The sequence below is a fragment of the Schistocerca gregaria genome, chromosome 5 (assembly GCF_023897955.1).
Source record: "Schistocerca gregaria isolate iqSchGreg1 chromosome 5, iqSchGreg1.2, whole genome shotgun sequence".
Taxonomy (NCBI): domain Eukaryota; kingdom Metazoa; phylum Arthropoda; class Insecta; order Orthoptera; family Acrididae; genus Schistocerca; species Schistocerca gregaria.
Genome location: NC_064924.1, coordinates 629,041,582 through 629,053,469, shown reverse-complemented (window position 1 = coordinate 629,053,469; position 11,888 = coordinate 629,041,582). Strand labels below are relative to the sequence as shown.

At 44.2% G+C, this 11,888-nt stretch overlaps 1 pseudogene; it reads right to left on the bottom strand.

The window, feature by feature from the left end:
* Nucleotides 1-1,492: 1,492 nt before the first annotated feature.
* LOC126274522 (5S ribosomal RNA) lies at nucleotides 1,493-1,610 on the bottom strand (annotated as a pseudogene).
* Between the last annotated feature and the right edge of the window lie 10,278 nt (nucleotides 1,611-11,888).

The following is an 11,888-nucleotide window of genomic DNA, read 5'->3' as shown; positions in this document are numbered from 1 at the left end:
TAAAAAACAGCTTGGCGAGTAAAATTGATAGTTTCAACAATGAAGTGAAAAAAACCGTGATTGTGAACCAATAATTGGACCGTGGAACTGAAAAAGGAACATTTAATAGAGCCAGAACACAAACGATCAGATGAACAGTTTGATCTTTTAGAAAACAAGTTCTGGATGTAGAATCAGGTCAGATAAATAAAGTTAAGAAAATTTGTATCGAGGAAAATGAAGTTTTAGCTAAAAATACCTAAGATACAAATACTGATATGGATGAGCTGGCAGCAGTGGAAGCTTGTCAAGAAACTGTTAAGCATTTCACGAACGAAACTGCGTAGCTTTTGGGCAAAATCTCAGAAAAGTTTGCAAATATTGATAGAAACAGAAATTAAAGCATTGACGCAAAGATGAAATATTTGAAACAAAACACGCACGGCAATTCGGGTGGCTGGACGATTAGATACAATATTGACATGATTTTCTCAATCGCAAAGCCTTTAAATTTCAGTCGATGTTTTTTCCTCTGTACATGGCCATGTTGTATCTTGCAAAAATTTGTCACGTTTGGAAAAACCTTAATTCCCCAGAGTAATCTCTGTAATTTCAGAAAAAGGCTGCAACACATAAATAGTGAGTGGTATCACTGAAGGCGTGGATCAGGATGATGCTCGGTTTTGGAACCGATATTCAGGATTTTTTTTCCGAGGAAAGAACAAAGAAATTACAAAAGTGAGTTTAGATCATCATTGTACACCCTTAAGATTGTATTATGCATTTATAAGTAAAAAAATTGCACCCAGAGGACGCTAAACGACATCAACAAAATGCCTTCGCAGAGTACGACGGCAGCCCTCTGAGCGACTGGGAGAATCCTGCGAACACCGTCCTGCACTCTCATTTATTACTGCAGTGATTCCATATAACCGATTGGCCCACAAACACCACTTCTCTGCCATGCCTTACCTCAGCGGTGGTGGTCACGTTACCAACAGATAAAATGCATCGCTGCGATCCAAAGCGACCAGTGTGCTCTATTAACGGGATGACTAATACTTTGTCTGCTGAACTTACATCTCGTGTGGTGACCAAGATGCTAAAATTAGATAAATTCGGACAATATTTCTCCTTGTGCACCACCATCCGTGCATGGAATTGAAATGGAGACGGGAGGGATATTGGTATACTACGAACTCTCCGTGTCTGGCAGCTTGAGGATTACACGCGTAAACCATAGAACACCAAAATACACTCTAGGACAACAACACCACGAAGAAATTATCCGAATGGGACGGAAGCCTGTAAAAGCACTGCGTCTTCAGGCCACAAGAGTCCCACCGGGACCATCCGACCGCCGTGTCATCCTCATTGAGGATGCGGATAGGAGGGGCGTGTGGTCAGCACACCGCTCTCCCGGTCGTTATGATGGTTTCCTTGACCGAAGCCGCTACTATTCAGTCGAGTAGCTCCTCAATTGTCATCACCAGGCTGAGTGCACCCCGAAAAATGGCAACAACGCATGGCGGCCCGGATGGTCACCCACCAAAGTGCCGGCCACACCCAACAGCGCTTAACTTCGGTGATCTGACGGGAACCGTTGTATCCACTGCGGCAAGGCCGTTGCCACGGAAACCTGTAGATGTGATGTAAATGTATCGACAAATAAATGACTACAGTTTTTGAAAAATTGGATGACTTATCCAAGAAAACGTCTTCACAATCTCAGCAAGTCAGTAACTGCGTTGGTCCACCTCTAGCTCTTATGGAAGCAGTTATTCCGCTTGGCGTTGTTGATAGAATTGTTGGTTGTCTTCCTAAGGCATATCGTGCCAAATTCCGTCACACTGGCGTATTAGACAGAAAAAATCCCGAGCTCGTTGAAACATTCCCTTTGAGAAATTAAGAATGACAGTGCTGGAAAAACTCTTATGTTATTTGATACAGAAACAGCTGAGTAATACACAACACACTCAAGACAGTTCTCTCCTCACTTATTCTGATCATCACTAAACTGACACAATATTTTTTGCGCAGCGCAATGTGACTTTCAATAATCCCTACAAAAGATGGCCCAGACTAACAATAACCTATACCTTTCACGAATCACTTACCTCACAAAAATCTTCGTTAATCGAACTACTGCAATACAGCGAGCGCCAATACAGCCAGCTAAATAAAAGATTCTAACTACTGAAGACACTAACTACTGATAGGCATAGTTAGCAAATGAAAGATTTTGTCCAGATTGTCCGCTCAAAACTCTGGCATCTCTCTCGCCACATCCACCACTGCTGGCGGCTCACCTCCAACTGCACAACGCTACCCGCTGTTCTCATCCAACTGCTCAACACTACACAAGCGAATATCCCAACAATGAGTCCGCCTAGCCACAGACTGCACACAGCGCAGGCATCGATTTTCATACAGAGCAGTACGTGGCGTCACCAACATAAAAACCTAAACATCCTACTTACATAGTTAGAGAGCCCCTCCCATAATGTTCCAAACATTATGAATGGAGGAGATATTCCGGTGATCTTGCTGGCCAAAGAAGGGTTTGGGAAGCACGAAGTTAAGGAGTAGAAACTCTCGCTGTGTGCGGGCGAGCATTGTTGTTGTTGTGGCCTTCAGTCCTGAGACTGGTTTGATGCAGCTCCCCATGCTACTCTATCCTGTGCAAGCTTCTTCACCCCCAGTACTTACTGGAACCTACATCCTTCTGAACCTGTTTAGTGTATTCATCTCTTGGTCTCTCTCTACGATTTTTACCCTCCACGCTTTCCTCCAATGCTAAATTTATGATCCCTTGATGCCTCAAAACATGTCCTACCAACCAATCCCTTCTTCTAGTCAAGATGTGCCACAAACTTCTCTTCTCCCCAATCCTATACAATACTTCCTCATTAGTTACGTGATATCCCACCTTATCTTCAGCATTCTTCTGTAGCACCACATGTCGAAAGCTTCTTTTCTCTTCTTGTCCAAACTAGTTATCGTCCGTGTTTCACTTCCATACATGGCTACACTCCATACAAATACTTTCAGAAACGACTTCCTGACACTGAAATCTATACTCGATGTTAACAAATTTCTCTTCTTCAGAAGCGATTTCCTTGCCATTGCCAGTCTACATTTTATATCCTTTCTACTTCGACCATCATCAGTTATTTTACTCCCTAAATAGCAAAACTCCTTTACTACTTTAAGTGTCTCATTTCCTAATCTAATTCCCTCAGCATCACCCGATTTAATTTGACTACATTCCATTATCCTCGTTTTGCTTTCGTTGATGTTCATCTTATATACTCCTTTCAAGACGCTGTCCATTCCGTTTTGCTGCTATTCCAAGTCCTTTGCTGTCTCTGACTGAATTACAATGTCATCGGTGAACCTCAAAGTTTTTACTTCTTCTCCATGAATTTTAATACCTACTCCGAATTTTTCTTTTGTTTCCATTAGTGCTTGTTCAATACACAGATTGAATAACATTGGGGAGATGCTACAAGCCTGTCTCACTCCTTTCCCAATCACTGCTTCCCTTTCATGCCCCTCGACTCTTATAACTGTCATCTGGTTTCTGTACAAATAATTGTAAATATGTATTGTATTTTACCCCTGCCACCTTTAGAGCATTGTCTTGCTGAAATGTAATCCCAGGATGGTTTGCCAAGAAGGGAAATGAAACGGGGCGCAAAATATCGCCTATGTACCGCTGTGCTGTAAAGGTGGCGTGGATGACAACCAAAGAGGTCCTGCTATGAAATGGAATGGTAACCCCCCCCCCCCCCTCCTCCACCATCATTCCTTGCTGTCCAGGGTGGCTCCAAACACGCCTTCGCTGGTCTTCGGGGCTCAGCTAGTAGCTACACTCATCACTGAACACAGTTCTTCTCCAGTGAGTGAGATTCAAGGCCGAAGACGTGTCTGGAGGCGACCCAACAACCAGGAGTGATGGTCTGTGGTGCCATCTCTTTGCATACCAGAACCGCTTTGGTTATCATTCGCGGCACCCTTGCAACGCAGAGGTAGGTCGACAATATTCTATACTCTTCATGAAAAACCATCCTGGGTTTACATTTCAGCAAAATAAAGCCTACCCACATACAACAAGAGTTTCTACCTGCTTATCCTCGTGCTTGCCATACCCCACTTTGGCCGGCAGGGTCACCGGATCTCTCCCCCCATTTGAGAACGTTTGGAGCAGTATGAGCAGGGCTCTCCAATCATAGCGGGACTTTGACAATCTAATGCGTCAATTGGACAGAATGTGGTACAATATCTTGAAGATGGAGATCCAACAACTTTGTCAATCAATGCCACCTGAATAACTACTAGCATAAGGGCCAGAGGTGGACCAATAAATTATTGAGTCGCTAGACTTATGAAGCTCTTTCTCTTGAACAAATTTCGGAAATTGTAATCTTTTTTTGTCGGATAATTCCTTAGTGGTGCGTTCTTTTGTCCCCTTGCGTTCAAGAAATGCAAGATCTGTGTTGCCACATGGAAACAAGAGAGCGACAGACGCTATCGAAGTGGCACGCCAGTGAATTTGCAGCATGAGAATGGTTCAAATGGCTCTGAGCACTATGGGACGTAACTTCTGAGGTCATCAGCCCCCTAGAACTTAGAACTACATAAACCTAACTAACCTCAAGAGATCACACACATCCATGCCCGAGGCAGGATTCGAACCTGGGACCGTAGCGGTCACGCGGTTCCGGACTGTAGCGCCTAGAAACGCTCGGCCACCCTGGCCGGCGCAGCAGGAGAAACATGGCGAGAAAATCTTTATTTTGTTTCGAAATACCGCATTTAGAAGACAATATTTGTCGTCTATTCTTTATTGGTGGGCCTCAAAGCCTGGTAGTAAAGTGTGAAACAGAATGGTTTTTGTGTTCTTGCAAAATAATAATTCTGTGATACTTCGAAACTGAATGTACGAGGGTGAGTACAATGAAAACCTTAAATATTTTTTAAATATTACTTATTTTGCAGAACTGGTGCAAAGCTGTATCACTTTTCAACATAATCTCCCCATGCTTAATGCAAGTCCTCCTGTGCTTACAAAGTGCATAAATTCCTTTAGAAAAAAATTCTTTTGGTAGTCTGCGTAACCACTCATTCATCGCGTGGCGTACCTCCTCATCAGAACGGAACTTCTTTCCTCCCATTTGAGTGATCCAAATATATGGAAATCACTTGGGGCAAGGTCTGCTGAGTATGGTGGATGAGAAAGACACTCAAAATGCAGGTCTGTGATTGTTGCAACTGAACCCAGGTTTTGTTCCCAGTAACGATTCTTGCAAGGAAGCCATCGCTTTCTCGTTGAAAGTGCCAAAGAAGTTCTTCACAAGCATCAACACATCGTTCTCTCATTTCAGGAGTCAGTTGCCGTGGCACCCATCTTGCAGACACCTTGTGAAACTGGAGCACATCATGCACAATGTGGTGTGCTGACGCACTACTAATCTGTAAACATGCTGCAGTGTCGTCGTTTTTCCTTCACCATGGCTTCAACTGATGCAATGTTCTGTGGAGTCACAACTCGTTGTGCCTGACATGGACGAGGAGCATCTTCCACTGAATTCACACCATTTGCGAACTTCCTACTGCATTCGTAGACTTGGTGATGTGTGACAAACATGCATCACCGTACTGAACCTTCATTCGTCGATGACTTTCAATAGGTTTCACACCTTCACTACACAAAAACCGAAAAACAGAACGTTGTTCTTCCCTGGTGCAAGTCTCAAGTGTGGCGGCCATCTTTATACTGATACTGTGACGCTATGTGTGCTTCTGCACTATGCTGCCACCTACAGGACATTCTGCACGCTGTTTGTAGCACCCCTACCAAATTACAGGAAAATGACGCGAAATTTCGATTTGTTATTACAAATTTAAGGTTTTCATTTGACTCACCCTCGTATGATCGAAAACCCAGTGAAATTTTTCATAAGTAGTTAACAGAAAACATTTCCTACAGGTTCGTCTCGGCGCAATTTATCTCCATAACTCGGAGATTCTGTTACGTGCGCGTAAAGAAATGGTTCCTCTGAGAAATTGTACGAAATACGCTGTAAGCGTCGTTGCCCGTGCAGACGACAAATTTCGCTACGATTGTAGCCGTCCAGAAACTATGAAATTAAGAAGAGACATGACTCAGTTTAAAGTACCTTTGCCAAGAAGGAGCTCGCTTTCCGGTGATAAACGGCCATAATTAAGACATCGGCCTTAAAAGAAGGGAGTGTTGGCAGGCGAACAATGGTGCTTCTGGTGGGTCCAGACAATGCTATCAGACACCACAGCATCAGTCAGCGGGTCGTATGTGAATGAATGCAGTCTTATTCGTGCTACGACTGTGAGAAACAAAGTTTTACACCCTGAAATAAGCCGAATAAATCGGTAAATAAGTCACGTTCTAAGAACGACTCGAGAGAGAGCGTAGCTTCACAAATATGTATCCAGAGTCTGCAGTTTAATCGAATGCAGTACATAGAAACAAACAGACTATCTAATCAAACGTATCCAGACAATCCTGCGTAATACTGAACTGGCCACTAGATGTCACGAGAGACGGACCCTCCACTAGAAAAGATGGCAGGGTGTACCACGGGTGTGAAAGCTACATGGGAGAAGAGGCAACAAGCCACGTAGTTCATTCCAGACTACTAGAGGCTCTAGGGGTCAAATGAAGCTGGAATTGACCAATGAGAGCTATCCAATGACGGTTTTGATATTATATCGTCTTGCTCTGTACTGAAGTTTACTGTTGCAGTCGTCTTTGTATATGTTTCATATTTACATACTACTGATCTTCATTATACGAGAGGCGTTTGAAAAGTATGTGCAAAAATAAAAACTACTTACGTGTTTGGGGGTAAACCCTTTTTATTTTTCAACATAGTCTCCTATTAGACTTATACACTTCGTCCAACGTTGCTCTACTTTGCTGATCCCTTCTGAATAATAGAAATTGCCCAAGTCTGCAAAATATCTGTTAGTTGCTGCAATCACCTCCTCGTTTGAATAAAACCTTTGTTCCGCCAGCCATCGAGTTGGATTCCTATTTCCATTAATTTTGCGACCACAATTGCTGGGGTGTGTGCTGGTGCATTATTGTGATGGAAAAGGACTTTTTTGCTGTCCAATCGCCGGCGTTTTTCTTGCAGCTCGGTTTTCAGACGGTCCAGTAACGATGAATAATGTGCACCTGTAATAGTTTTACCCTTTTCCAGATAGTCGATGAGGATTATCCCATGCGAATCCCAAATGACAGTCGCCTTTTTTGGCGCAGACTCTCCCTTGGTAACCCATTGTTTAGATTGTTCTTTGGTCTCAAGAGTATAGTAATGTATCCTTGTTTCATCCACAGTGACGAAACGACGCTTAAAGTTCTGCAGATTTTCCTGAACAGCTGCAAACCATCCTTGCAACACTTCACACGATTCCGTTTTTGGTCAAGCGTGAGTAATCGCGGAACCCATCTTGCGGATAGCTTTCTCATGTCCAAATGTTTGTGCAAAATACTATGTACCCGTTCATTCGAGATGCCCACAACACTAACAGTCTCACTTTATGCAAAATATTATGTAATCGTTCATTCGAGATGCCCACAGCACTAGCAATCTCACGCACCTTCACTCTTCAGTCATCCATCACCATATCACGGATTTTATCAATGATTTCTGGAGGTGTAACCCGCACAGGGCGTCCAGAACGTTCAGCATTACTTGTGCCCATAAGGCCACTCCGAAAATTTTGAAACCACTTATGAACTGTTCTAATTGAAGGTGCACAGTCACCGTAATGTTTATCAAGCTTCTCTTTAACCTCTTGAGGTGTTTTGCCTTTCATAAAGTAATGTTTAATCACCACAGGAAATTCTTTTTCGTCCATGCTTTTAACAATCACTCGACTTCCTTGATTCACATTAGTGCCAAACACAAAGAAATAGATCAATATGGTCAGCCATATTGTGTGCGTTCTTTCCAAAGATTCTACTAACTAAACATGACCTTGATACACGCCATTGGTGCCATCTCTCGGACTTTACACGGACCGTCCAAACGCCCCTCGTAACCAGGTTTTTACTATAAATTTCAAAAAGTTCACTGTGGAATTGAAGAGATTTCCTGCTGAAAAAAATGTCTGCAGTAAATCCTAAGGTAAGACATTTAATTTTCAGTAAATTACCTCATAGTGTATAAATGAAATGTATTCTCTTCTATTCTGAATTAAGCTGTGTGGTTTCCATTTGTTTTTTAAAATAAATTTGATATATCAGTAGTAGTTTTATTTAATGGGGACATCCACTTATAAAAGCGGTCTGACAAGCGACAGATTGTTATGGCTCGCACCTGGAAATGACCATCTCCGGAACAGTGAAGTCGGTCGGCTGACCGCGTCGTATTGTCAAATGGTTCAAATGGCTCTGAGCACTATGGGACTTAACATCTCAGGTCACCAGTCCCCTACACTTAGAACTACTTAAACCTAAGGACATCACACACATCCATGCCCGAGGCAGGATTCGAACCTGCGACCGTAGCAGCAGCGCGGTTCCGGACTGGAGCGCCTAGAACCGCTCCGCCACCGCGGCTGGCCGTCCTATTGTCATGAACATCTACGAAAAGTGGTTGTAGGACGGTGAAACCATGAACAGGTGTTGAACGTGAGCACACTACCACGGAACAAGAACTTCGGAGGCTTGCCCACTCTCTGAGAAAGGACACACAGCGGATCTGATGACAACACAATTGCTGGTGCAGACACTAGTATTTCAGAGCACATCATTCAGCACATATTGTTAAACGTGGAGCTCCACAGCAAATGACGCTACATGTTATTGTATTGTCGGAAAAATATTACAACTCCGAAAAGTAATCTAGAGTAATAAAACTTCGGAAATAACATTTGTCTGGAAGGCCGGAGAGGCCGTGTGGTTCTAGGCGCTACAGTCTGGAATCGCGAGACCGCTACGGTAAGCAGGTTCGAAACCTGCCTCGGGCGTGGATGTGTGTGGTGTCCTTAGGTTAGTTAGGTTTAAGTAGTTCTAAGTTCTAGGGGGCTGTTGACCTCAGCAGTTAAGTCCCATAGTGCTCAGAGCCATTTTTTAAACATTTGTCTATGCAACATATTTAAGTGATTAACATTGGAAGATCACAGGTTAATGTAAGCGCGAGACAAGCTATTGCAAACGTGAAATGCTTATATATTAACAACCGATGTAACCACCAGAATGTTGAACACAAACATGCAAATGTGTGTGGGTTGTGTCGTACAGGTGCAGTATGGCAGTCTGTGGGACAGAGTATCATGCCTGTTGACTTGGTCGGTCAATACAAGGACAGTTAATGCTGCTTGTGAATGGCGCTGGAGCTGTCATCTGATGATGTCCCATACGTGCTCGACGGCTGGAGACAGATCTAGTGATTGATCAGGCCAAGACAACAATGCGACACTCTGTAGAGTATTGGGTTACAACAGTGGTATGTGGGCAAGCGTTATCCTGTTGGAAAACACCCCCTTGTATGCTATTCCTGAATGAGAGCACAACAGGTCGAGTCGCCAGACCGTGTGCAGATTTGCAGTCAGGATGCGTGGGATGACAGCGAGAGTGCCCCTGCTGTCACACGAAGTCGCATCCAGGTGTAGGTCCAGTGTGCTCAGCGCGCAGGCAGGTTGGTTGCAGGCCCTCAACTGACCTCCTAACCAACAGACGGCCATCACTGGCACCGAGCCAGAACCAGCTTTCATCAGAAAACGCAACAGGCCTCCACCCTGCCTCCCAGTGATCTCTCGCTTGATACCACAGAAGCCGCAAATTTCGGTGGTTGGGGTTCAATGGAATGTACGCTACAGGGCGTCTGGCTCGGTGCTGTCGTCAGGGTAACCCGTTTATAACAGTCATTGTTTTTCTACTGGGCCAGCTGCTACTCAGATTAATGCTGTAGTTGCAGTAAGAATCATAAGCCGAACGGCATGTTCTTCTCTCTCGGCAGTGCCACTTGCCTGTCTGGAGTCCGGTCTTCTTGATTCTGTACATTCTCGTGACCACCGCTGCCAGCAATCATGTACAGTGGCTACAATGCTACCAAGTCTTTTTGCAGTATCGAGAAGGAAGATAGGCAGCATGATGCGCAACTTCAGTCCCGACGTCCATGGCGAGGTCCATCTTTGCGACCACCACACCACGCAGTGCGGCACGGGCCCAACAACATGCCGAAAGGACGGCTCACAGGCATCACATTCTCTTCACCGATGAGTGTTACATATGCCTTCAACCTGACAACCTTCTGAGACGTGTTTGGAGGCATGCCGGTCAGGTTGAACGCCTTAGACACACCGTCCAGCGAGTGCAGCAAGGTGGAGGTTCCCTCCTGTTTTGGGGTGGCATTATGTGGGGCCGACGTATGCCGCTGGTGGTCATGGAAGGCGCCGTAACGGCTGTACCATAGGTAAATGCCATCCTCCGACCGATAGCGCAACCATATCAACAGCATATTGGCGAGGCATTCGTCATCATGGACGACAATTCGCGGCCCCGTCGTGCATATCTTGTGAATGCCTTCAGGATAACGACATCGCTCGACTAGAGTGGCCAGAGTGTTCTCCAGACATGAACCGTATCGAACATGCTTGGGATAGATTGAAAAGGGCTACTTATGGGCTACGTGACCCACCAACCACTCTGAGGGATCTTCGCCGAATTGGCGTTGAGAAAAGTGATAATCTGCACCAAAAGTGCCTTGATGAGCTTGTGGATAGTATGCCACGACGAATACAGTCATGCATCAACGCAAGAGGACGTGCTACTAGGTGTTAGAGGTAATGGTGTGTAGCAATCTGGACCACCGTCTGTGAAGGTCTCGCTGTATGGTGGTACAATAAACAATGTGTGGTTTTCATGAGCAATAAAAAGGGCGGAAATGATGTTTATGTTGATTTCTATTCCAATTTTCTGTACAGGTTCCGTAACTCTCGGAACCGAGGTGATGCAAAACTGTCTTTTGATGTGTGTGAGAAAAGGTCTCTGGAGCCATACAGTTTCATTTAATTTACTTATTTTTTATGCAGCTGTCTCGTTTTCATTTCACTGCCCTTATATATGTATATCCATCTGGCGCGACAGTTATTGGATCTGTGTAAAGCTCATTTTCTTTTGGCACATTTTCGACCCTGTAACTTCGTCATTTATTGTAAAGAGTGTATACTTTTGTAGCTTACAACTAAAGCGACGTGTCCCATTTCCGTGAGCAAGTATTAGATCATTTATTCCGCTTTTAAATACTTTGCTCTCGGACTTGACTAATTTTAATGTATCACACATTACATTTTCCAAGCTTGTTTAGGCAAATGCTAGTCAGGTCACTCGATATCTGCTTCAGATAATAGGACACACAAGCAGGTAACCATGGAGATAAAAAAAAGAAGGGAGGTGGCACTACAGACTGTGCGTTGTTTTGTAGTCAGAGGGGCCGACATTTTAAGTAACCCAAAACATTAGCAGACTACTGTTTACGAGTACTTCTTGTTGATTATTTCTGTGGTGTGCGTGGAATAACTGTTTCAAATACTAAAAATTAGAGAGCTTACGTGAACAACATAGTGTCAGGAAGGCAATTTAGAACGTTTTTCTCTTCCCGAATACGTATTTGCTGTAGTAATACGACACAGTCAGAGTGACGTCACGCGGAAGTGCCACCGCGGTGAACTATGGGAGCTAGTAGTAGTAGCTTTATTCATCAGTAGATCTCTTTTTGCAAAGGTATAGCTAAGCAGATTCAGAAGGATGTAGGTTGCATTAGGTACTGGGAGATGAAGAAGCTTGCACAGGATAGGGTAGCATGGAGAGCTGCATCAAACCAGTCTCAGGACTGAAGACCACAACAACAACAACA